General features: G+C 38.8%; 1 long non-coding RNA gene across 3 annotated transcripts; it reads left to right on the top strand.

Moving 5' to 3' along the window:
* Nucleotides 1-103: 103 nt before the first annotated feature.
* On the top strand, nucleotides 104-16,735 carry LOC103052224 (uncharacterized). 3 transcript variants are annotated; one of them, XR_015794795.1, is made up of 5 exons: nucleotides 104-215; nucleotides 919-1,051; nucleotides 4,285-4,421; nucleotides 13,545-13,607; nucleotides 16,557-16,735. It is a non-coding gene; the product is annotated as an uncharacterized LOC103052224 (long non-coding RNA). The 3 variants fall into 3 exon arrangements; XR_015794796.1 differs by having other exon boundaries at nucleotides 201-295; XR_015794797.1 differs by lacking the exon at nucleotides 104-215 and adding an exon at nucleotides 565-583.
* The last annotated feature ends 11,086 nt before the right edge of the window (nucleotides 16,736-27,821 follow it).

The following is a 27,821-nucleotide window of genomic DNA, read 5'->3' as shown; positions in this document are numbered from 1 at the left end:
GGCCAGAATAATCAGGATTTAAGAGTGCAGTTAGTCTGAGCAACTGCATACATACTGCCCATTCATTCCAGGTGGGACTTACAAGCTTGGTGCTGGCTAGAACCAGTTTTTCTTCTTTCCTAGGTCACAAAAGGGGAGGAATCACAGCAGCGGGAGTGACACTTCTGCGAGTTAAGACTGCATTGGAGAGCTTGCTTCTCTTTCCACTTCATCAGGTGAGAGGGCTTTCTCGTATACTGTACCTTTCTCCCTTTCCCGTGAATGATTTGTTCTACCCCAGCTGGCATTATAGAAGGTACTTTGGAGGATTGCCTCTTGAGTGGGACTGGGTTCTATGTGAATCAGAGTGAAAGTGTTTTGCTTTGACTTTTAAGCTCTTCGGCCTTCAGGAGAGCAAGTAATTGTTTCAGTAATGGGTTAAAACCAAGGAAGAGCAAGTCCGTGGGAGAAATCAATGTTCGGGCTTGCCAAATTTGCATTCGACGCATGAGTGGGGGTTGTGTGCTCATGCAAGTTCGTGAATTTGGAGTAGCGGTGTGCGTGCTTGAGTAGCTGCGCAGTGGTTGATTGAACCTTAAGAGAGGTGAGAGGGAATCCAAACTCTTTCTGTTAAGGTCTCAAAATTAGAGAAACCTATTTATTGTACTTGAATTATCTACGTAGAAAACCTGCCCAAATTGCCTGTGTTGTTTGTTATGGGGCTGAAAATGGGTGAGGCCAAATGGAAACTGGTGAAACCAGATTCTTACACCGGGGTTTGGAAATCTGATGGTTTCAATTATCTGCTCTTCTAAAACAAGTCTTGTGAATTCTTTCTCTACGTACTCTATGTTAACTTCATGTCAAGAATTTTTAGCCTTTGCATCTTCTTTATAGATAAAAATGAGTCCATAATCCTTTTCACTCCTTTTATCCTAGGTAGCTTCCAGTCCTGCTTAGATACAATTTAATATACACTGACCTGGCCTAAGAAACTTAGGCTGGAACATTAACAAATTATATATTTTGGAACAACTGTATTGTTACTGAACAATGTCTTCAATCTTAAAAGGTAGGTCCCTTTTTTCCTTTGGAAAAAAAAAAGGAAACAAAACAAATCACTTTAGGTGTTTGTTGTATCATATAAGATGTTAATAAATAAATAAATAAATAAATAAATAAATAAATAAATAAATAAATAAATAAATAAATAAATAATCCCTGTATTTCTTAGTACTGACACTGAATTTAATTTGTTTTGACTTGCCTCAGATTTTGTATATCTAGCTGTGTATGAGCTAGTATATGGCATTCTGAAAATGTGCAGTTGATAATGCGAATGTTTCTAAAGAGTAAAAATAGCATTGTTATTCAGTGGGAGTTTTCACACTTGAATTCCTCAATTCCTTCCAATCCCATTTGAGCTATTTCTGTGGCACATAATCTTGGGAGTCCCACACAGATTTCTGCTCAGAGCTCATCTTCTATTCTCTTGTCTTTTGCAGAAGGTAATTATTTTCTTCATTTTAGTTGTGCATTACACTTTGTTTTTTTACAGACAACCTAGTTTCAACATTCTTCCCAAATCATTAGCTAAAGATACTACTTTCAGTAGAAACTTAGTTTCCTCACTGGAATGCTACAATTTCTTTGCAGATAAAAACAAAGTTAATAATTACACTGATTTTCAGCAATTAACAGATAATAGAGTAATAATGGTAAAGGTTAAATAGTCACCTTACTTTTGATTCACTGATCTTATTGTCCTGTGTTCTGCATTGATTTATAACCTTCCCATTTTTCCCCATCATTTCACCCATTTTTTTTCTTTCCACAAAATCAGGGATAAAATAGGGGTGTCTTTTATGTATCCAGAGAGTCCCACAAATATATACATGAATACATTGCCCCACCATTTTTGAGACCCTGTTTGTTTTTTAAAAATTTTTATTGATATGATATCCCAGAATGTGCAGACTGATAGGCACTGGAATTGGTTCTTAGAGAAAGTGAGGTGTAAATTTATTCTGTATAAAATAACCCCAACCTCAGTATAAAAAGTAATGATATTCACAAATCAAACCAACCAACCAACAAAAAGTGAGAGATGAAGATCCGATTATATCTGCCTTTATGGTCCTGCTGATAATTTACTTTTTACAACAGATTGACTTCTGTTCTACTAGTTCCTTTTCATTTCTGATCCAGGGTCCTTGGGGAAAAACAAAACAAAACAAAGAATGGAATTTGTCCTTGTTAACAGTTTAATTTTTATATTATTTATTTATTCCTTAAACTTATATGCCACTCTATTAATCCTAAATGTCTCACAGGTTTAATATAATAGGATTAAAAACCAAAACCAATTAATACAACAATAACCAATCAATGTGATGAACTACTGTGACTGGGGCGGGAGGGGGGCTTTGCACAGATTTGTCTTGTGCATCAGTTGTGCCCTTTCCTGGACTGGGAGGCCTTGATCACAGTAACTCATGCCTTGGTCACTTCTCATTTGGATTACCGGAATGTGATCTACATACCCTTGAAGACCACCTGGGAGTTACAACTGGTCCAGAATGCAGCAGTGCACACAATGTTGGGCACCTCTAGGTTCATTCGTATTACATCCCTGTTGTACAAGCGGCACTGGCTCCCAGTTCTCCTCTGGGTGCAATTCAAGGTGCTGGTGATTTAAAGCTCTACATGGCAGGGGAACAGGTTATCTCTGGGACTGCCTCTCCCTGAGGACATCTGTCTGTCCCACCAGAGCAGATAAGGTGGGCATGCTCCAGGTCCCTTTCCTTAAACAATGCCATCTTGTGAGTCCTTGGAAGATTGCATTTTCCATTGCAGCCCCTGTCCTATGGAGCACCCCCCCCCTACCGTGATCTGACAGGCCCCTACCCTTCCATCTTCCCAGAGAGCACTTTAAAACCTGGCTGTTCCCCCAGGCATTGGGCAAGGTCAGGATGGGATGGAAATATGAGTTCATCAGAGAAGTGTGGCTTCTGGTTTTTCTGTTTTTAGTTTTATTGCTATTGGTTCTATATTGTTTATATTGTTTTTAATTGTTTTATTGGTTGTAAGCCGCTCAGAGTTGTTTTAAGATGGGTGGCTATACAAATGTTTTAAATAAATAAATAAATAAATAAATAAATAAATAAATAAGGAGTAGGGTGATCTATAGACTCATGAAATACCTTTCTGTAGATCCATCTTTTTACTGCTCTCTGCTCTCTTTCTTGGGGAAAGGGCCTCTCGATATCCAGGAGGTAAGTGGTTCCAATCAGAAGGCTCAAGGGTATGTAAAGACGGCCTTCCTTTAGTGTTGGGACTTTCTACAAGCCCTCTGTCCCAGATCTTACCAGATGGGCATATTCTACTCAGGACAAGTGGTTACAGAGATATCTAGCCCTGAGTCATAAAGCCATGCAGGGCTTTCATGCTCAGTTTAGATAAGCCAAGCTTTACGAAGTTCCTGCTTGCTTTTCTTGATTAAGCATGGTTACTTAACTCTAGCCTTTGCATTAGGAGTTACTCTAGACAATAAGGACCTCTGAGATAATTTCTGCTACATAGTTTATGGTACTGAATGCCTTTCATATGCCAATTTCAGAGCTGGCTCTTTGTTAGGTAGAATGACATGATCCTCTCAGATGGAATGATGGGGAAGCAGAATCAGTGTTGGAAGACAGGAATGCCCTCTGGCATGTTCTCCACCAGACTGGTCTCCTCCAGTGTAGTATAAATTGTAATGTAATGGAAATAGGGGACTGTGGCCCTTAAAACAGTACTGTTGCTCACTTCTTGTTCTGTATGTTTTGTAAAGCTATCCTAATGCATGAGATTGTATTGCATGTGAAGAAAGCATTCCTGAAAATAACAATGATTTTGCACAACTACCTAACACTGGCCCTAACTAGAAGCCTTAGGGAAAACTTCTTTTTCATTCAAAGATTTTTTTTTTCATTTCAACAACTGCCACTAGCCTGTTTTCCACAAGCAATAGTTTAAAAAATCTAACAAATCAATCATCCTTGTTACTCTTTTGCCATCAAAGCTTTCCCCTGAAACCTACCCTTCCTGTGGAAAGGAGCAAGTCTGAGTAGCTATTCAGCACTGCAACATATAATATGCTGGAAAAAGTTACCTTGCATTGAAAAAGCCTTTGAAAATGCCCTTGATGGGAAATCAAGGCATATGATAGTTTACTCCCCTGCTGCTCTGCTTTCCTGATCTGTGAGTGTCCAGCAGATTTACTTACTCTTTCCCTGTATTCTGACATCTCGTTGCCATTCTTAGCATTTGGGAGAGAAGAGAAAGAAAAGAAAGATGAAAAGGACAAAGGAAAAGACCATAAAGACCATAAAGACCATAAAGACCATAAAGTTGGAGACAAGAAAGACAAGAAAAAGAAAAAGGAGAAAAAGGAGAAAAAGGTAAGATGAGAATGGAGGGCTAGAAATGGCTTCAGATAAAAGATTTAGATAAAATGGCATGTCAGTGCCTTCCATCACTTTTTTGGGCGATCCTATAATGCAGTGTTCCTCAACCTTTGCAACTTTAAGATATGTGGACTTCAACTCCCAGAATTCCCCAACCAGCAAGTCAGCATGGCTGGCTGGGGAATTCTGGGAGTTGAAGTCCACATATCTTAAAGTTGCAAAGGTTGAGGAACACTGCTATAATGCATGAAATTTTCTGCAGAGCTAATTCAGTTCTTTGTCTCTTTTCAGCATAGTATAGTATATTGGTTAAGGTGTTGGACTAAGAACTTCAAATCTACTGTCCATTATGGAAGCTTCCGGGGTTACTCTGGTCTAGCCATCAGCTCTGAGCTCAACCTATATCATTTCCCTCTTGTAGGAAAGGTTGAAGGAAGGAACGTTGCCATGAGGATATACTGTAAATCAAAGTTACCCCACATTTCTTAAAACTGCAATACTGGTAGTTTTCACAGAAATCTTAAGGGTTGGAAGGGATGTTATGGGATCATGAGCAATGCTCAAACCCATATTCAAATGAATGTGCATTTTGGCAAATCACAGTTACACTCCTTAGTGTCAGCCAATTTCACCTGGTGAAGTGGAGGGCGATATAAAACCATACCATATCACAAATACCATACAGAAGTGGCAGGGAAATCTTTTGTCGGTTATTCACTTCTCTGTTGTATGTTTTCATCCTATTTGATTCTTAGCCATATTAAATCATCAACCTGATGCAGTTTTATTGGTTTGATGTAGTGAGCAGAACTGACCATTTGTTCAAGAGGATCAGAAGCAACAGAAAGTTAGAGTTGCATCATAGGTTAAAAATATCTATTTCTGCTCAGAAACCCAAATGAATGAACTTGGCAATGCTGCAGAGAACAGCTGGGTTAAAATAAATGGAAGAACAAGTAAAAGCAATACTGTTGTTAATATCTGCTATCACCTAGCCAACCAAGGAGGTGGTGTTGATGATGTGTTCCAAAAGAAAACTGCTATCTTTCAAAGAGACATGAAGTTAGTCATGATGGGAGACTTTAATTGCTCTGACATCTGTTGGGAGACAAACCCTGCTAAGCAAACTACTTCCAGACAGTTTCCCTTTTGTCCTCTCCTTCACAGAGTAAAAGATGAAAAAGAGGATAATTTATCCGTGTTTTGATTTAATCAACAGAAAATAATTAGTTGGGTAGTGGACGTAGGAGGAACATTGGAGGAAAGTGACCACCTAATGCTATAGTTCTTGATTATAAGGGAAACTACAACTGAAGTCCACATAACATGGGCTTCAAAAATGTGGACTTAAATAAACTTAGTTCAATTATAAATAGGTTCCCAAAGCAGTACGGATGGGCTGGGGAAAAAAAATTCAGGATTGATGAGGTTTTCTAAGGAAGCAGATATTAAAAGCAAATAATACTAATGAGGGTAAACAAAGACAAGTGCAAAGTTCAAATCAAATGCATAAGTATAAGCTATCGTGATAATAGTACTGTACTTGAAAAAAAGATTTTGGAATTGCAGTTGAGTGCAAACTGAATAAGAGACATGCAAAGAGAGGAAAATCAATTTTTGACTGCATCAACAAAAGTATAAATTTCTAAATCATGAAGTAATCATTCCACTCTATTCTGCTTTAGAATAAAACACCACTTTTTTATTGCATCGGTTCTGGGCACCCTACTTGTGGGATTCAGAGAAAATGGAATGGGATCAAAGAAGGGTAACAAAGATGATCGGAGGTAGAAATTAAGATTTATGAAGAGAGATTGGAGCTGGGTTTGTTTAACCTTGAACTAAGACAACTGAAGGCAGATAAAATAGCACTCTTCAAATACTTGAAAAAATACCTCATAGAAAAAAAATCAAAACTTGTTCTCCCTCATTCCAGAGTGTAGGACACAGAATAATGAATTTCAGTGGAAGACAGATTCTGGTTGAATGTTAAATATGATAATAAATAAATGTTAATAAAAACATTCCTAAGAGTTAGAGCATTCTGACAGGTGAATGAGATGGTGGACACCCCTTCATTGGATGTTTTCAAGCAGAAGTTTAGACAATCATTTGTCTGGGAAGCTATCATTTGGATTCTTACACTGAACAGGGGGAGTCGGGCTCAGGATTATAAAGGACCTCTTCCAGCCCAGTGATTCTACAGGAGTGTTGTCCAAACTTGGCCACTTTAAGATGAGTGGACTTCAACTCCCAGAATTCCCCAGCCAGCCATGCTTCAATATCCAAGCAACCCCATGTCATATCACAAGTGCTTTTGAACTTTGCCAGAGTTTCCTGAAACATGGGAAAGAGAAAGCTGCTCTTCGAGGAAAAAAAAGATGTTTATGATCACGTAACTATTTCTACTGCTCTTTGGATCCTGGCTGAAGTCTCTTGTGTGTAAATTTGCACGTGGGCCAAAAATCCTGATTTAGCTTTGGTCAGAGTCTCTGTAATCCTTTTGGTGGCCTCATAAACAGTATTCAAGTAAAACATGAAATACAGAGATATCATTTTAATGTCTTTCAGTTAGAAGGTAACATTCATCTTTGTCTCCGGCTTTGGCTTTTGACAGCAAAATCCCAGGACATTTGCCTCGAAAAAGTTTACAGTGTTCATGTAATTGGCCTGGGTGGCAAGAAGAAAGGATTGATGACATGTGAAAATCAGTGAAGTTTTAAGATAGATGAAGATGACTAGAGACCTTGAGAGGAAGGCAGTTCACCCATAAGGGCGCTCTTAAACATCAGAAACATCAATGCCTTTTTTAAAAAAAGCTTACTTTCTATGCATTTTCATGTTTATAACAAGATATAAACAGTTCTCCTCAATGTTTTCATGAAATCTGTGAGGCTCAGGAAAATGCTTTTGGGGCTAAATATCAGGCATGTTCTCAATTGTGGAGGACTAAAACTTCTGTGTTCTCGAAATATGTTGAGGGAATATATTGCAGGAACTTGAAGTTATGGAAAGTGTGTACAATGTGATAGCTGTGGTCAGTAAATTTTGCCCAATTGTCACACAACATTTTCCAGCAAAATCCTTACTCCTTTCTGTTGTAGGGGAGATGGGCGGGAGAGAAATCCAATAAATAAATAAAAATAAAATAAATAAATGTGGGAGACTGTGCACTGGTAAACAGATTTAATAAGTAATGTGTGGATCAACCTGTCATATTCAATTCAAACTGCCTCCAATATCGTGTGAGCTAATATACACTCATGTGATAGAACTTCCCTCTTCTTTCCACCTGTCTCCACCCATGCATCCCCCAAATCTTTCCAGGGGATCCTTCAACTTTCCAGATCAGGTTCTGGGAGGAAGAAAGCTCAACTGGCAAATGCCGTTCCATCAACGGACAAGCACAGTTGGATCTGTTTCCTACTGTGATCTCTTTTATGTGGATATTTGTGGGAATATAAACATGCCTCAGATAGTAGAATAGGTAAAATGTGGGAGGAAGATTATGTAAAAGAATAGTCCAAATACAGGTGGTATCACTCAGAGACCTTTTTAGAATAATGAATCTGAATTGACAGAGAAACCTGATGAAGGCAGAATGGGAGGGAAGGTCTTGTTTGCATCAAGGTCTGGGTGGAGAAGAAGTATGTGTTTACAGAAGTCTCATGTACTCTGGTAACATGCCAATAGATACTCTTGGGCATGAGTCAACACTTTGGTTATTTTAGATCTTTTATGTGCAATTCAAGCTCAGTTGGCTCTTTCTTCCCTGTTCTAAGTAGGAGTCAATCTGGACCCAGCTTAGTTAATTAAAACAAGTTAAATAGGAAAATGCACGTAGAGCACTGGGCACGTAAGAAAGCAGTGGAAAAATTCCTTTGCAAAACATGGATTAAGGAGTTCATTCAAAGGATACATTGTGAATGAGCTTTCAGAGTAGAGTAAGAGTGAGGTGTATTTTTGCCCTTTAAACTTTCATCTTCTCACATCACAGCATTTTATGGCATAGGGTGTTCCAGTGTATATTGAAGGTATGGAGAAAAGTTACTAATTCAGTCTCCGGTGGCATGTGTTCTCTAAAAGGGTGTGGCAACTTTTGTTCGTTCTTAACAAATGCTGGAGATTTAATCTCCCAAGAGATTGTATTCTTCCTTTAGTCATGGCATTTAACAAATCTGTCATCTGCCTTGCATGATTCTTTTCTATTTACATGAAGTACATGGAAAAATTGCTGAGGAAAGGACTCCACTCATTGTTTAAAAAAAACAAGTGGTGATAAATTCTAGCATGCAGGAGCTCCTCATAATAGCCTTCATCTTCATGCCACAAGGAAAGTCCCATAATTATGCCTCCCCAAAAGTACACCTCCCACTAAATTAGCTAATTACCATAGAAGTGTGAGCTGGCAAAAAGTGACATTGTGATTAGACTTTGAACTTTGGTTGAGGAATCCTGGATTAACTTCTACAACCACATGTGATCCTCTGGGTAACCAAGGGTAAGTCATTGTCTGGCAGGGTTTGCATGACATGCTCAACAGTGTAGATGCTCTGGGCAATTTCTGATTTTGCTTTTGTAGGAATCCAATCATTGTTTTAACAATTTGTGTGAATCTGGTTATCACACTAAGCCATAATATGATTTATTTCTTTGGACACAGCTTGTTATATGTAGATAGCCATTGTGGTTTGTTAATTCAGACTTAAGATTTAGGTGCTGTGTGAACACAGACAGTGAGTCTAGATTAGTTCACAGGCTTGTTTCGAAGGTAAAGTTGGGTAACCCATACCTATGCTCAGCATGGTATTCAAAATATGAATAATGTCCAAGTGTTATTTAATATGGAAGGATGCCAGCCAGAGTCCATGGACCACATTTGCTCCTCCCAAAAGTCCAGTGCTATCAAAGAATTTGAGGGGTCTAACTTGAACATCATTGCTTTCTGTAACAAGAGGTAGGAACATTTGCACTCCAAGATTAATGCTGAGAGCTTAAACAGTAGTTTAAGAGACCTTAAACCCAAAATCAAGCAATAAAAGTGTTATTTAGGCAGCTTCAGTAATCAGCTCATATTTATTTCATCATAGCTCAAACTTGCATGTCATCTCACAACCAGGCTGGCCAAGCTCTGGTCCTGGGGAAGACAGTGCACAGCAGAACCTGGGTCAGATGTCTTCCAGCGAGCAACTTGATTCCATCCTTTTATAACATTCTCGTTTCCTTTAGCACAGCATGTATTGTTCATGAGCTTTGCCTCTAGGTACATATTTTTTTCAGTGGAATCTGACATTAAACTATTTCCAGAATTGGCTGTTAAGCCCTTCCAGACACCTAGACCTAGACCATTTCTCGTTCTTGTCATCTTTGAGATGATGGGCTCTCTGTTGCTGCTACCAACCTGTTCTTTTCTTCTGTCCATCAATTAGAGTTCATTGTGGCTTTACTTTGGTTCTTACTTTCTTGTTTCTATAATAATGCAGCTCCCTAAGTCCCTTCTCCCAGCTTCTGCTAAAGTTCACTAGCAGCAACATGAAATTTTTCCCCCAACTGCCATAACCACTTCTCTGACTTTCAATGCCATCTTTCTCCTTTCCTTGCCTCCCACCATCTGCTCCATGTTGCCCTATATTTTTGCTGCCACCACCTCTTTCTACCCTTCCCTGAACCAGCTGTATCCTGGGCTACCACTGACCAAGAACAAAATTGTGTAAGTCAAGCATGGGGCAGGATAAGGTGCCTTCCTTGCCTGACTGTGTGTTCTGTTCTAGAATGACTGTGCAACAGGCCCAAGGAATTTCCTCTGCTGAAGAATATTCCTGGTTCACCTTCTCATTGCTATTGATTCCACATCTTCACAATCTTCTCATCTCCATTTTCCCCCATTTTATTTCTTGCTGCTGCTGTTGCAGTTTATTCCAGACCCTCTTCTTCTCAATTTTTATTGCATTTGTCCCCCCGCCCCATTTTCTACCCTTTCTACTCCAGCTACTCCTTCCTCTCATCCAACCTTTGACCTGTTCCATTGCTTTTTATCCTCCCTCCCTCCCTCCCTCCCTCCACTCTTTCTTCCCCTTTACTCTTTTCCACTTCAGCACTGTTCCCCCTGCCCTGATCTCTACCCCTCATCTACCCATCCACCTGGCTCAAGGATGGGTAAAACAAAAGCAACCAGAAAAATACAAAAGAGATGAGAAATGATCAAATTAAAAAAAATAAAATAAAAACAAGGGGGGAGGGGAAGCAGAAATAGAGCTTGTTATAAAAGGGCTTCTCTCTCTCTTCTTCCTGATTTTTTACTGTGTACGTGTATGAGAGATTTATTTTACAACAGTTGCTCTTTGCCCAGTATTCATTCAAAGGTAGGGCATGGTGGGAAAGAAGAGATCAGTTTCATTCATTTGAAACTCCTGATTACTAGATGGAGATGGGGAACTGGGAGAACCTTTTAGGAAAGGAGTGAGCTGGGCTTCTTATCTTTCTTCCTTCCAGATGCAAATCCCTAGTTTGCTATTGTGGGAATAAGAGAACTATAAGCAGTTTGCCAGGAGGTATGTGTATATGTGTCTGTGCGTGTCTCTCTCTCTATGCAGTGAATTGTATTGTTCCAAAAACTGAGTTTTACGCCTGCGGTGAGAAAGGAAGGATTTTATTCATTCTAGTTGAAGGATTCTGCTTGGGAATGGAGTTTCAAATATAATTGCAAGAGTATAAAGAGTATGTGGGTTGTATTTATCTTTCTTAGATATAATTTGAGTAGATTTTACAAATTATATACCATATTTTATTGTATCATAGCATAAATGTGAGCTCCAATATACTAAGAGAATTGAACCCCCTTAAAGGTCTTATAGGTTTAGTCCTGTAGTTAGTTTTAATAGATTTTAGGTTTTGCTCATTTTTATAGATTAATAGGTTTTTATAGGACTATAAGCCTAGTCACTTGGCTTAGTTTTATAGATTTTAGTCATAAATTATTTATATTTGTCTATTTGATTGTGCTGTATTATGTTCCAGTCATTAGCCAAATAAAACTTTCTCTTTCTCTGGTGTTTGAAGTACACTAATATAATTCATTTACATACTAAAGATTGCTTTTTCTCCCTCTATTTTTCAATTACTTCCATCCTACCAGGCTGGAGGACTAATGCTTCTCATTAATTCCTCCTTCAGCTGAACTAAAATTGCATATCCATGATCCAACCTAAGAGTCAGTAGATATTTTGTGATGATTTGACAAGGATTTCTGACTCCTAATTATTTAATAATACAAGAAACAATATTAAACTACATTGTCAACTTGGGCAACCAGATACTTTGATGAATCTTAAGAGTGTCACTATACACATGTACACATAGTAGCTTCTATAAATGTGAAATCTGCCCACTCTTAATTTATCGCACTTCACAGTTCAATAGTGAGGTTTACTATGAAAGATTATAAGATACTTAATGCTACAGTCTAACAGATCTTTAATGTAAAGAGCAGAGACAGGATTTCTTCTTTTTTTATTACCAGCTGGCAAGAAGAGTGTCATTGCTTTCCCTCTTAAAAGGAAAAGAAAAAAGTCTTTCACTATATCACTCCAAAAAAACTAAGAACCCCCCCCCCTACATTTCTGCTCCTTGTTCTTCTTGCCTGCTGACTGAGAATATTTGCTGTGCTAAAATTTAGCAATTTCCCATGTAAAGAGTAAAATACGTGGGCTGATGATAGAATGGCTTACAGCAAAATATAAAATGATAGAAAAAGAAGAAAAACAGAACTATAGGAAAATTATAATATATTCAAAGGTTGGGCACATTGACTTTGTTCAGTGAAAAGAATACAGTGGGTTAGCCTCACCTAAGGTCTAATTTGGAGACAAGAGTTGCTCTCTGTCTCTTTTTCTTAGATATGAGTTCATCATGCAAATGCTGTATATTACATGTTTATGTTGGTGGTGTTATGACATCTCTCTCAAGTATGTAAGTTGCATCATCTGTGTGATGACATCATGATGCTATATGCCACACTTTGCCTTCTGTGGATGCTTATGAATGTTAAGTAAGTACACACCTGGCCAAAAAATGTACTCAAAGAGTGTTAATTGTCCCTTATCAAACTGAAAGGCAGCTTGGCAGAGTGTCATCAGGTCATCAGGTCACCAGGTCACCTGAACCTTCAACTGTTTGACATTTTTCTTAAGTTCTTAATAAAATAGCTTCTTGATTTCTTCATTTAGGAATCAGAATGAAATGCACAAATATAGAAGGGGTATTCCCACCTTAGCCATATTAGTTGTAAAAAAGATCTCGGAAGAATAATTGATTACAAACTGAATGTGAGTTATGTGGTTATAGAAAAAGTCATAGCAATTTTAGATTGCATTAAAGTATAGTTGCCTTATCACAGGAAATAATGATTTCACTTTATTCTTCTATGAAACATTGGTTCCAGTGCTGAGCACCAAACATTAAGAGGATTCAGACAAACTGGGACAGGTTCAGAGAAGGGCATAATCTGGGGACTGGAAACTAAGTTCTACAAAGAGAGATTGAAGGAATTGAAAATGCTTAGCCTTGAGAAGGGAAAATTGAAAGTGATATAATAGCACTCTTCAAGTATCTGAAAGCAGGTCACACAAAGGTCAGGACTTGGTTTGGACTGTCCCAAAGCATAAGAAACTGAATAATGGACATTAATGTTAATGTTAACAGAGGGCAATTTCTGACTAATTTTAGGAGAAAAAGTATTCTTAACAATTTGTCAAACAAAAGAGCAGTTTGACAATTGAATTAGTTAACCAGAGTAGTCATGACTTCTCTTTCACTGGATGTATTCAAGTAGTGCCTGCATGTCATGGATCCCTGCACTGAGTAGGGGGTTGGACCTGAGGGCCTAAATGGCCCCTAAATGACTCTCTGATTCTATGTCCATTGTCACTCTCTAAGGTTGTTAGTGGGATTTTTCCCCCACTATAATTGTAGATGCCAGGGCCTGAGTATGGGACTTTCTGTATGCAAAACAGGGACTCTACCACTTAGCTACAGGCCATCCACGTACTACGTAAGTTGACTGGCAGGCCGAATGCTTTATCCTGCTGCTGGCCTAATCTCTTGGTTTTTATTTCCTAGCATGATGGGCAAGATGATGACAGCTCCAGCAGTAGCAGCAGCTCTGACAGTGATTCTGGAAAGGTAATACAAGTTTAATGGGTACTTGATAGATTGAAGGGAAATATATCAACAATTAGAGTTGCCAATTACTTTCACCAATGTGGTGTTCCCAGATGTGTGGGATTTCACCAACTCCCAGGTAGCAAGGATGGGCTATTGGTGGAATTAGAGCTGAAGACTCTACTAACTTCTGGAATGTTTCAGACGAGGAAGGCTGTTTTAACTACTACTATCAATAGCCCTTTACATTTTCTTCCAGGAAAGAGTTACCTACTACATATTAGCCTTTCAGCAGTCCTGCTAGAAAGCAAGTTTCCACTAGCGGTGTAGAAAACGTTTGAAGCTGAAAAGTCCTAATCCTGAAACATCTCATTCCAAAATCCAGATTCTGAATTCTGGGGGAACGTTCTGGCATCAGAATAGGCTGTTCCAACCTCACCAAAAGTAATCCAAATTGAAGTGAGCCATTCTGACTAAGACAGAGTCAGAAGGGCCTGTTTTATTGTCATAGTACTTTGGGTAAAGCTGAACAGGACATTTAAGTATCAGGATTATTTCAACCTTGAAATGTTTTGCAGATCTGTAGGTGACATCAGCATACAAAACCTAATTCTCATAGAGGTGACAAATCTAAGTCTGGATGGTACCATTTGAGGCTTCTGTAAGGAACTCACATGATGGTATAGAACAAAAATAACAGAATATCCTGTTTAGATAGGAAAAAAAAATACCACAAAGATGTTTAGGCAAGAGCCCATCTCCTTTGTATACTTAATTTTTTTTTAATGTGGAGGAAATTACTTGTATGGAATAATTCCAGTCCATTAACTGCTCCCCACATGCACACAAATATCTGCACTTTAGTACCTCTATGAAAATTACTCCAGAGATGCCATCAGAGGCCAGTATCTGGCCAGCAACAAATGCTTTATAGTTCACCAGTTTTCAGATAATATAATGCTGACATATATGGAAAACTGGGGATATAGCCATCAACATTCTATTTTCTATTGCTTTGTTATCACCTGTCATTATAGCAATGGGAAAAAAGCTTTTCTTAATACAGCAATCCCAAAACACTTTTTCCTGCCTGGAGGTTATCCAGTTGCACAGCTGGACTCTCTCAACCATTGTCAGCCCTTAGAGGTAGGCCAGGTCAGGAAACAGACACCACAAGGATTACAGGAATGCTACTTTATTGTTGCATTAACAGAATCTAGAGAGCCTATCCAAAATTCTCTCTGCCCCCTCTTAAACCAAGGTGAATCAAGGTGGGATTATTTTGAGTTTCTTTCTCACACTTCTCACTCTCCCAGGACTGAGTTGTCATTTTCCTTCCTTTAACGGCAATGGCATTCCTTCATCATGGTTATCTCTCCATTTGTTTACAACCATTCATGGAAGGAGATTCTGGGTTATGCTATTGGGCTCTTTCATCCATTCACCAGAAGCTTCTAGCCTGTGGCCTGCCCAGCCTAGGAGACCCCTCAGTGTGCACTGAGAGTGCATTGGAGGCCCCCCAACCAGTGCAACAGGAGAAGGCCCTTCTCATTTTTTGATGACCCCTGAGGGATGCAGAAGGTGAAGGGGGCTCAAAGCAGCCATGTTCATTTCACTTGTGGAAGTAAGGGGACCATGTTGCTTTGTAAAGCATGCTTGGCTGATTGACTGGTGTGTAGCTTCAAAGAAGTGTAGCACCTAACAAAAAGTGCTGTAAGTTTCTTTATTGTGTAGTTTGGGTAATGCAGCACTCTTCCAATATCCCTAGCTTCTTTGCCAGGGAAGTAAAATTGTATACACAAGAATAACAGTGAGAGCTTCAATTTGTTTACTGTAAATAGTATTTCGATAGTGGAATTTTAGGAGCAAGATCATCTGCCAAAGATGAAGATTTGGAAATTCAGAAACAGTATTGAGGCCCTGGTTGATTTATCTGAGACAGTCATAGAAAGGAAGGGCAGTATAAATTAAACTTTCTTTTTCTAATGGTGCCACTTGCTAAATAGAAATATGACAGAAATATTACTATCATTTGCATATATCAGAATGAAGCTGGATATATACATCAATCCATATGTATCCCCTTACAGAACGCAAACTGCCAGTGGAAGGCACATTCTCCACATTCTCCCCCAATTTGCTTCACTGGGAGGGGGCATGTTAAGGGCCCTTTGGAGCAGAAATTGCAGAGTATGGGAGAGCAAATCCCAGTATTTGACCTGAATGTTGGGCATAATGTATATTAAATATTATTAAGATCCCAGTTTTATCTCTTTCCCTGTTTGGTTGTAATTTAATACAATCTGTCCACCAAAACTATAGAGATTACAAAAAATCTGCTATAAAAGCTGTGACCTAATTTGATCTATTTTTCTGGAGGCTCTGGGATTTTTGCTGTGTGTCATCACGAGGTAACATTGAACTGGAGAGATTTAGTGAGACCAATATTGATTTAGTTCCTATACATTTGGGTTAGGAACATTTTTTCTGTACATTCCTTCAGAGGTAATTTGTAGTTAGGCACGTGATGAATGCAATAAGCAAAAGGGGATGGGGAAAAGTAAAACACTATGGGACTTATCTGACAATCCTTTTTTATTTCTATATTTTATGGTACTCTCTCACACAAACAACAGGTGGTGGAGAAAGAACAGATAGCTCTTGCCAGTGGTCTAAACTAGCTTTTGCAGAATGTTTTGTACGTAAGTTGGCTAAGGGCTATATATGTTCCTAGAGTTGCAAGTTGCCCACTCATGTTACACATGCAGTTGGAATCAGAAAGATTTTGGTGTAATGGATCTTCTCTGTCTATGAAAAGAACAGAAGCATGGCTCTGGTGATGAAAAGCTGAGATGATTAATCATTTCCTGTTTAAGAGGCAGAAGCCCTCTCTCCCTCCAGGATTATATTGAAAAGATGAAAGATTCCTCAGTTTAAGGTCAAACAATGTCTTTTTTTTAAATTACACAGGCTCACAGTGGTGATAAGAAGAAAAAGGAAGAGAAATGACTTTGAGGCAGTCTACACCTTCCAGCTGAATTAAAGCTGAACTAGTGAAGGGTATTCGTTGGGCATTGGGAGAGAAGAAGAAAACTCTGTTCATTCCCATCAAAATAAAATGTCTTTATTTTGGTTTACATTAACAATAATGTGCTTTCTTCTTTTTCATTTTTGCTCCTTTGACTTTTATGTTATGAATGATCAATAAAAGAGTGGGACCTGAAATGAAACATTCCCCTTATGCTCATGTTCAGGGCACTAGTTGGTTAGCCAACTAATCTTGTCTTCATACAAGTTATTGCATTTCATATTTGGTTTTTCATCCTCCTAATAGACTTTTAATAATATTCTGCCATTAATGAGCATAGTCAGTCTGCACTACTCTAGGGACAGTTCATCTGCAGGTTCACCTCTGAAGATGACCATCTTCTGGGCTGGACATCACACTTACTTAAAATGGGGGAATAAAGAACTCAGTGTTGAATGAAGTAGTGATACCACATAATATGGAAATAGTTTAAGTAGGAAACTGAAATAGCAATTGCAGCTGGCTTTATCAACCCTGGTGATTACATAAATAGGTAACATTACATGGGAACTGGGTGTTACAAAATGTGGTGGCAGACATTTAAATGGCTCTAAAATTAGATCAATGGAAGCTCACACAATCAGTGTGAACAACCGTGATGGCAATATGGTATATCCATGACCAGAGAAAGTATATTAACCCAAGATTAACGTCAGCCCTATAAGGTAGGCCAGACTAAGAAATCAAAGCCATATAGATCTGAAACTACTTTTATTGGAACCATTATACAGACAGTCCTCAGGTTACAACAGCAATTGGGACTGGAATTGCTGTCGCTAAGCGACACAGTCATTAAACTCAATGTCATGTGACCATGTCACTTAGCAATGGCAGTTCTGACAGTCCCAGTTGCTGTTGTTAAGCAAGGACCTCATGTGACTGTGACTTGCAACTTCCTGCCAGCTTCCGCATTGACTTTGCTTGTGGGAAGCCGGCAGGGAACGTCAGAAATCTTGATCATGTGACTGTGGCTTGCTGGGATGTTGCAATTGGGAGCCAGGCACCAAGTGCAGATTGCAATCATGTGACTGCGGGGATGCTGCAAGGGCTGGAACTCCAAGGACCGGTTGTAAGTCCCACTCATTCAGCACCATCATAAGTTTGAACGGTCGCTGAACAAGCAGTCGTAACCTGAGGACCACCTGTAGTAACAGAATCTTGCAAGTTTGGATGTGCCCCCCTCCTTTCTCACTTTATCTTTGTGTGAATTAATGAGGGGCCTATCTGAGGCGTTTTCTCAAATTAGCTTCTTGGAATGGACTCAAGCCATGCTTACCTGATCGTTGCCTTGATAGCGGCTCTTCCTCCTGTCCTAATAGGCCATTCCCAATGCCTTCTACAGTTAACATTATTAATTCAATTGAATTGTACAGTACACTGTGCCATAAAGTAATCACACCAGCTGGATTTGCAAAACACACTAAGCAGCCAACTCTATTTCATGGTATGCACTTTCAGCCAAAACGTGTTGCTGGAGAAGGCAGCAGGAAAGTTCTATTGCTATCAAGTTCTCCCAAAGGTCATACCATTCAGCAATCTGGGAAAAAAAAGATTATTGCTTTGACCCAGTAGGGCTCTTACCTTTAATTACTTTAAAAAGTAATTAAAGGGGGGGGAGGGGAGAAGTACTTGCTTACACTGCATAAATCTTCACATGAAGACAAACAAGCAATAAGCAGCATACTTATGGAAAACTGCTTGATTAAATCTTTATATACTGTATATATACATACATACGTACAATGCTGTTGATCCTCCTCAGAGCACAAACTCTTCATATATATATATATATATATATATATATATATATATATATATATATTAAAACTCAGAAAGTAACTTGGAAATAAACCAAAGATGTGATTTCTCAATAAGAATCCAGAAACCCAAAGACTCTAGATGATGCTGTTGGTCCTCCTCAGAGCACAAACTCCATATATATAGAGTCTTTGGGTTTCTGGATTCTTATTGAGAAATCACATCTTTGGTTTATTTCCAAGTTACTTTCTGAGTTTTAATGCTGAATCAAAATTAGCTTGCTGGGTTATAAAAGAAGTTTAGAACCATAAAGAAAGTCTAAACATTTTCTACATACATTTCTGATGAGTTACTGGACTATTTGCACAAAAAACTGAGCTCACTTTACTGTTAGTCCAGAGTACACTTTGTTCCAGAAAAGAAAGAGTTTCCAGTGCCCCCACTTTCCACAAATAAATTGAATATAGCTACACTGTTTAATATTCTTTGAGGAAAAGATTTGCTGGAATTCAGGACATAACCCTAGCAGGGAGAAGTATTTTGAGCTTTTCAGGGAATTCATGCCATACTTAATTAGGTTGTTAGTCACAACAGCATAGGATATTCTGTAAATGCTTTGCTGAAATCAAGACATATTACATCTGTAGCTTTTCCATAATCTACTAAGAAAGTTATTCAATCAAAAATTGAAAGATTAGGCTAACTACATTTGTTCTTGCAAATCAATGTTGATTTCCCAGTAATCACAACACTGTTTTTAACAATGCTTACAGATAATTCATTTTATGATTTGCTTCTGAGTCTTCCCAGGCGGACTGGTCTGTAATTTTCTGAGTCCTTTTTCTTCTTTTTGAAGATAGAGACATTTGCTCTGCTCCAGTCACCTGGCACTTTAGCAGTTCTCCAGGATTTTTCAAAGGTAATATATATGTAAAGGTTTTGCTAGACTATCACTTAGTTAGCACTTTGGTATGCGGCTCATCTGGCCCTGGAAAACGGAATGCATTAAAGTCAGTAGGAATTCTCTGACTACGTTTCTATCAAGCTCAAGTTGGAATCCTGCTTCTTCAGCCACCTCTTCACAAGTGCCTAGCGAGGTGCCCCTTTTCTCAGAGAAGAGCAAGTCAGAGCAGGAGTGAGGATTTCTATCTTTTCTTTACTCTCTGGGACCACTTTGTCATTCTCACTGAACTAATGATATACTATTTCTTTTCTTTCTATTTTGAATGAGAAGCCCATGTGTTATTCTTAGCATTCTTCACTAATCTCATCTCATCTTATTTTGATCTTTAGCTGTCCTGACCCATATTTAACAATCCAGGCTACCAGTCCATCTTATCAACTTCTATATATGTACGTCTTTTTTTGCCCACGCAAGGTGAAACAAACAAAAAAGGGCACTGCAAAACAGTGCCATGATGATGTGAGCAGGGAGGAGAATTAGATCAATAATTGGCAGGTGTCTCCTCAAATAAGAATAACCCTTGTGATCAGGCTATGATTGGTCCTGCCAATCACAGAGTATTGGATAAAGAGGCAGGATATCAATCAGGCAGCAGGAAGAGAGTAGCACAGGCCAGAGAGATCAAAGGAGGGCAGTGCAGGGATAAGTTGCGGTCAAACGTGCATGTGAGAATGTGAGAAGAGAATTACTGGGAACTTATGGAATGCAACTACTCTGAACAAGCAGTTACTAAGATTGGCAGTGGAAAACAACAACGACAACAAATACTGTACAATATCCGATACCCATGAGAAGTTACACACTTTTAAATCAGCTATCATGGCAGCTTGTTCCGCCACAGGCACTTTCTGCCTGTAAACCATACATGGTACTACTTACCAACAGCCCCTTTAAAAGATTTCTGGCAGTGTTCGGGATGTGTTTCACTAGCCTCAAGCTGCTGTTGTAAGAATGAATACAGATAGTCCTCTACTTATGAACAGGTTATGTTTCAAGAGGCTGTTCGTAAGTCTATTTTGTTCATAAGTCCAACCATGGCACGCCACATACATATGCCCAGAAGTTTACAGTGTGCTGCATATGTACACATATGTGCTGTAAACTTCTAGGTGTACATGTACGGTGCACCATACACTTCTGGGTGTATGTACACATGTGCACCCTAAACTTCCAGGACCTTCCTTCAGGGACCTTCATTGCTGGAGTTGTTGAGGTTTGTTCGTATTGGTGAAAGTTCGTAACCTGAAAGTTTGTAAGTAGAGGACTGTCTGTATAGAAAAGTGATTGTGGCTGATCTCTTGTCCTTTACAGAAAGGGAATGATTTAATTAAGGCAGTTGTCAACTAGCTTTGTACTGTGGGCAAGAAAGCTGCAAGTTTGCGTCTATGCAGTCAATGGCAGCTAAGGTTTATGTGAGGGTGTTTTTACATTTTTAAGGAGGGATTCCTGGTATGGAGTACTCTGGTGCATGATGGATAGTGTTTTCCTGTGTATAGGAGGGAGTCAGTCTATAAGAGTGTTCTCAACCTTGGTAGCTTTAAGATGTGTGAACTTCAGCTCCCAGAATTCCCCATGCTGGCTGGGGAATTCTGGGAGTTGAAGTCCACACATCTTAAAGTGGCCAAGGTTGAGAACCACTGGTCTATAACACTGAGGGAGGAGTGCCATCTGCTGCTCCCACTGGCACACTACAGCCTCTGTTCTGGCTCTTTGGGGAAGCTCTTTCAGCAAGTCTCACATCTGCACCATAACACTGCATTTAATCAGGCTCCTGGCACTGGTCAAGCTACAGGTAGTCCTCATTTAGTGACTGCAATTGGTTTTGGCAAAATGGTCCACATGGAGCCACATGATTGAGACAGAAAGACACTGCCAAGATTGCTGGTTGCTGCCATCTCATTCAGATAAAGTTTTCTTGTACAGTGTCCTGTTCTGACCGGTTTTGTTTTGTTTTTCGCTCAATCCCAAGCTCTCTCTTCCCGAGCTGCTTTTCTCTGCAGGGCAGCACTTCCCTAAAAAGTGCTAAGGGCAAGTTAACAAGCTCAGCTCTGTGATTAGAACCCTGGGCTGGCTCTCTCTGCTGCCTGAAACTGACCAGACCGTAATCAATTTCACACTGTGGGCTTTTGTTGTTCTAAATGCAGGCATTGGTCGCAAGGCTACTTTTTCCTCACTATTGTAATTGTGAATGATTGCTATCTGAAGCAATCGCAAAACAAGGACTAGCTATATTATGTTTTAATGCTGTAATTACTCTATTCATAGAAAAACATCAATTATTTTATCTGAGGTGGAACATTTTTTAAAATAAATCCTGCACGTTAGATATATTTTACCACCCTGTAAAGTGGAACCCAACAGTCCAAGCAGGGCCCATCGTGGCCTGTAGTGACTTGGGGATGCAACCTTGCTGTGGAACAAAACCATGCCAAGTAAATGGCTTTACGTATTTCACCTATAAGTAAATGGGATTTTTTGATTTCTCTCTTTTGGAGCGTGGTACAAAACCTTCCTTTTCCTTCCTGTTGTTTTCAAAGTGTCTCACTTGAGAGAGAAAGAGATTTATTAGGGGTTAAGAGAAGAAGATAATACGGAGGCCACCAAGTACAGGAATGTATTTAAAAGGAACTGTGCATCTACACGGATTGCATTTGATGCCTCGTCTTTGTTCTCTGGCTTAGCTGCATATTTGTTGTGTGTGCGTATATATGTCTGTGCACGCATGTGTATGTGAAATGACTGCTCCATACTTCTGTACAGGCTTCTTCAGCCAATCCGGATCCCTTTTATAAAAAGGAACTTCCTGTTTAGGCCTACACGTTATGCTAAGTCAAAACAAAGGCCAGCCACAATTGCTTGCAAACTATGGTTCATGGCTTAGCATAATGTATGCATCCAGCCACTATGGCTTGTTTATCAAATTGTGCTTAAAATGAGCCATGGTTCAGTATAATATTTAAATTAGCCCAGGTAGGTATGCACACTAAAGCCTTCTCATGCTTGCCAAGTAGACAGTGGAATTGTTTAATTATTCCTAAGTTGGCCATTAACTACTGACCCAAAAGGTTAAGTATTTTTTAAGCAAGTATCCTGTACTGGGCTGTGCTGAAGCAGCAAATTAAGAACTGCTATCTTTAATTATGCTGAACCAGTGTTCATATAAAATTGCTCAATCAATTAGAAAACAAAAAATTATGTACAGCTTACAGAGCTCATCAAAATTTAACTTGAGGACAGGTAAGCAAAATATGTGAAGGCCGGTTTGGTATAGTGGTTAAGGTACCAGGTTACAATCCAGGAGAACATGGGTTCTAGTCCTGCCTTGGGCACAAAGGCAGCTAGGTGACCTTGGGCCAGTCACTCTCTCTCAGCCCTAGGAAGATGGCAATGGCAAGCCACTTCCAAAATCTTGCCAAGAAAACTGCAGGAACCTGTCCAGGCAGTCCCCAGGAGAAAAGACTGACTCTAAGGCACCCCCCCCTCCCAAAAAGGCAGAATATACAAAAGGTATTTGCAATAAATGGAGGAAATGAAAGAATTTGTCATGGATTTCTTCACTGGAAATACATATTTCTGCTGAAATAATGGATTTTTGGCAATTCCCATTTTTTCTGACTCAGTGATAGAATATGACAGATAATAACTTAGACATCCTCAGGATTAGGTGAGAATGAACTAGGACATGCCTTTATGTTGACAACTGAAATTCAAATGCATTGTTTAATATTAATTCCCTGTTGTCTGTATATTATTTTACTTCATGCAGATTGACATGCAGTAGTTTTGTCATTTCCCACACAAATTATATGGACAGAGAGAAGGCCAGGGTGAGCTTTAGTTGGAAGGTGTGCAGTGTGATATGCTCTATAGCCACAGAACCCAACCCCGTGCAGCAACTGGAGTTTTAAAACAAGTTCTATTGTGTCAATAGAAGTTTTTTTCAAAGCCATATTGCAGTGCAAGGAAGGTAAAAGAAAGGAATTGCCTGATCTGGTGGGGAAAGAGAGAAAAAGAGTGAAAGGGGACAGAGGGAAGTAGAACAATTCAATGTGATTGCTATTCATAAATGATCATGGCAAACAGCCTAAGTGGAATAGTGGCATGGCCATTCAGTACAAATGGGTGAGATTTCCCTTGTTATGGGACAACTAGTCTTAGTACTGAAAATCTGATCCTAAGAGTGTCCCACATAAGTTGACTATCTAGCTCTTCTGGAAGACCTCCAACCAGCTAACTAGTCAGTCTCATAGTAATAATATCTGGCCTAAGTTTGGACTTTTTTGCCTCTTCCCATTTTGTTTTTTGCAATTCCCGATGAAGAGTTCTGAAAACCTAGAAAGTTTGCAACTCTTTAGTGTTATTTTGATTGATGAAAATAAAAGTGTTTTTCAATCTCTGAATTTTGGATATTTTATCCCAAGGGCCTATACAGCTGTGATTACTTTTAATATCTCAAGCAACATTTTAAAAATACAGTATTTAAGCATTTTAAATTAATGAGTGCACAGGGCTATCTGGCATATTCTCATGCCCTATTAAAGGAGAAACTAATCAATTGATTTTAGCTTGAGTGTTATATTGTAAGGGCTGAAGCTGGTGATACAGGAACCAAGAAATGTTCCACAAAGATATTATTTAAACATGAAGCAGTTGTCTCCAACATCCAAGGCTGGGTAAAGTACAGCCAACAGCCTGTCACTTTGAAAGGGAAGGAAGAAAAGGTCTAGGATTTAAACTCTGGGGCCAACATATATCTAGTCATCTCAAGTCTATTAGTTTCTACTGTTTGGTAGTTACTGAATGAGGGGTTCCATAAATAATTTCACTCTGACCCAGATCAATCTGACCTGAAAAATACGCTGCATTTTATATGCCATGATGGCATGCATGATTAGAAATGATGGCTATGATTCTACTGTAAGCAGATAGTTGTAGCAATTTACAGTATATGCTAAAAATTAAAAAAAGACTAAGAATTTACTTGAGGTAGTAAGCTATTCTGAGGTCTCTGCAAACCATTTTTCATCCATAATAGCCAATATTATCCAAGATTTTTTTCTGAAATAAATCACATCTCTAACAACCATTCTGAAAGGTGTGTTGCTTTCCCTGCTTTGTTACAGTGGTAATATTGTTTGTCGCTTTTCCAAAAAAGTTCTCATTTTTTTTGTTTGGCAGCTTGGCATTTGTAACCCATATTAATGACACACTGTACTTGCAAGTGGATTGTGAGCTTCTATTTAAAAAAGGCTGGAAATAAATGAATACAGATGCCTTTTCCTTCTCCTGGACGTTCGCTGAGACAGTCAGCTTCACTATGGCATAAACCTGAAAAGTCCCATTCAGCAGCATTTCTGCTTTGCAAGTTCAGAACCTGGTGTTCGTGCACCTTAGGATCTTGAATCTTCTTTCTCCTCTATAGCCATTCTTCCTAATTTTGTGTCATCTGCAAATTTGATCATCATCCTTCAACCCTCTCATCTGGGTAATTAACAAAAGGACCCAGGTCAGAGCCTTTGATTACTTGATACTAATCTCCACTTAGAAGGACTCTCTGGGTGGAGTCATTCAGCCAGTTCTTATACTATTCAACAGTTGCATAATCTAGCCATAATGAATAACTTACTATTTCATTAATGTGAATTATCATGACAGACTTTGTGAAATATTTTGCTGAGCAACGTAAGTACAACTTAATTGAAATTTAAAAGAAAGGACCCCCCCCCCACACACAAACAGCACATATTTATTTATTAGATTTATATCCCATCTTTATTTGTATAAGTTAAAATGGCATACATAATACTCTGTCTTCCTATTTCCCCATAACAACAACCCTGTGAGGTGGGTTGGGCTGAGAGAAACTGGCCCAAAGTCACCCAGCTGCCTTTTACGCCTAAGGCGGGGCTAGAACTCAGGGTCCCAGTTTCTAGATCAGCTCCTTAACCACTACATCAAAGTGGCTCTCTCTATCACCTGCTCATCCCACATTAGAATTTACCAGTTCTGGCAGGGCAACCAGGGATTGCTCCCAATATAAACAGGGAGCAAACTCCACACTTACTCACACTGATGATGTTACCTGGTTGGGTAATGAAATGTCTGCAAGCAAACAACCAAGCTCAGAGAGCACCAAGGACTCCACAGTTCAACCCTGAGCTACAGATATTCTCTTCTGTTGGAACAATGAAGAAAGGCAACATGCCAATAGGTAACAAAGAAAAGACAGAGTTACTAAATTCTTCTTTTGCTTCACTCTTCTGAAAAAAACAAATCCATCAAGAAGTTATGAAAGACAGGATGTAGGAAGAGGTCTTTAGTTTGAGTTTAAATTTCCAGGATGACATGAATTGCATCCTTGGGTAGGTACTGAAGGAAGTAGCTAATAGTCTGGCTGAACTCCTATGTATTATCCCTAAGAAATCCTGGAGAATTGATGAAGGGCCAGATGACTGAAAAAAGAATGAACATGTTCCTGTCTTCAAAAAGAGGAAAATGGAAGATATAGCAAACCAGAGACCAAGTGATCTAATATTAATATCTTGGGCATATCATAAAGAGATGGATCTGCAACCACCTTTAAATCAATGCAGTAATTAGCAGAAGTCAGCATGCATCTATCAAGAACAAAACTTCCGGACTAATCTTATCTCATTTTTTTGATCAGGCTACTTTCTTAATAGATTGTGGAACTGCTATAGCCATAATATACCTTGGTTTTAGGAAAGTATTTAACAGAGCTCCCCATGACATGCTGATTAATAAGCTAATTAAATGTGAGCTATATGGCATAACAATTAAGTGAGTACATATCTGGCTTGAAAATCATACTCAAAGTGATCATCAATGGCTCCACATCAGATTGGAAAGAGATGACAAAGTGTCACAAGGATCAATCATGGGTCCTCTACTAATCATTAATGATTTGGATGAAGAGGTGGAAAGAAACTTTGCAAATACCACAAAATTGGTTGAGATACTTAATATACCTGAAAACCGAAATAAAATTAAAAATGATTTTGAATGGTTGGAGAAACAGGCTGAAAGAAACAGAATTACATGTAACATAGACAAATGCAAAGTTTTTCTCTTGAGAAACTGCACTTGTTTATGCAAAGTTTATCAAATGCAAAGTTTATCCAATGCACTGGTCTAGGATGGAAGATACCTACAGTAGCTTGGTAATAGTATTTATTGGAATATAAATTTATTGTAAACTGAATATGAGCCAGCAGTGTGATGTGGCTGCAAAAAAAGCAAACACAACTTTTGATACACGAATAAAAGTATGATTTCCAAATTCAGAAAGTAATTGTTCTACTTGATTCTGCTTTTGTCAGATCTTACTTTGAGTACCATGTCCAATTCTGATACCACATTTTAAGAATGACTCAGAAAAATTGGAACAGGGAATAGAAACTATGATATTTATATAAATTAGAAAGATTCAAAAAAGTAATAATGCTAAATAATTTTATATCAGGGTAATTTCTTTATTAGGCATTCAGTTTTATGAAATAGCATGCAAACTTCTGAGTTTGCAAGTACACTTGATCAAGCAAGATGATAAAGAATGCAGATGATGAGCAGGAAATATACGTATTTAGTTAGAATATGATAAAATGCAGCACATACACAAATCAATTTATATCAGGTGCTGAGATGATTTTAGATGATACAATGTTCTCCTGAGGGCTAATCCCCATTTTGAAATACAGGATCCATCTATTAACTTGAATTCTTTCGAACATTTTGCCCTAATTAAGCCTGACAAAAAGTAGGCAGAAAAATATATCAAAGTCAACTCCATGGAGAGGGAATGATAGACTTTGCTTGCCGCTTGCCTCGTTTAGCGTCTAAGACAAGTACAAACACACTGCAGCAACCCAGAACACCAGAAAAAGGAAACAGACCACCTATACAACATCTTCATCAAAATGGATACCCCTGCAACTTTATCAAAAAGTGCCTGACCACTCAACCCACTATAGCACAACCAACAATAGCACAAACACAGCACAAACACAATGAAAAGGATAACACTATCATACATCAAAAACATCTCAGAAAAACCAACAGACTATTACAACCACATGGCATTGCCATAGCACACAAACCAACTAAAGCCCTCCAAAACATCTTAAGTAAACCAAAAGACCCAGTAGCCCAAGAAGAAAAAACAGGAGTCATCTACAACATACAATGTAAGGACTGTAACAGCCACTGTGTAGGACAGACAGGCAGAAGACTAGCAGAGTGCATCCACGAGCACCAACTAGCAATCAGAAGACATGATGAAAACTCCTCAATCTCAGAACACATGGACAGACTCAATCATAGTTTCAACTGGGAACCTAGCTAAATCCTAGACCAAGCTAAATTTAAAAAATGCTAGGGAATTCCTGGAAGCTTGGCATTCAGACAA

The sequence above is a fragment of the Python bivittatus genome, unplaced genomic scaffold (genome assembly GCF_059951505.1).
Source record: "Python bivittatus isolate LINGU-HERP-01145 unplaced genomic scaffold, Pbiv_v1 ctg000080_np1212, whole genome shotgun sequence".
NCBI classification, from domain to species: Eukaryota; Metazoa; Chordata; class Lepidosauria; order Squamata; family Pythonidae; genus Python; species Python bivittatus.
Note: the sequence above shows the minus strand (reverse complement) of the source record. Positions and strands in the feature narration are given on the sequence as shown.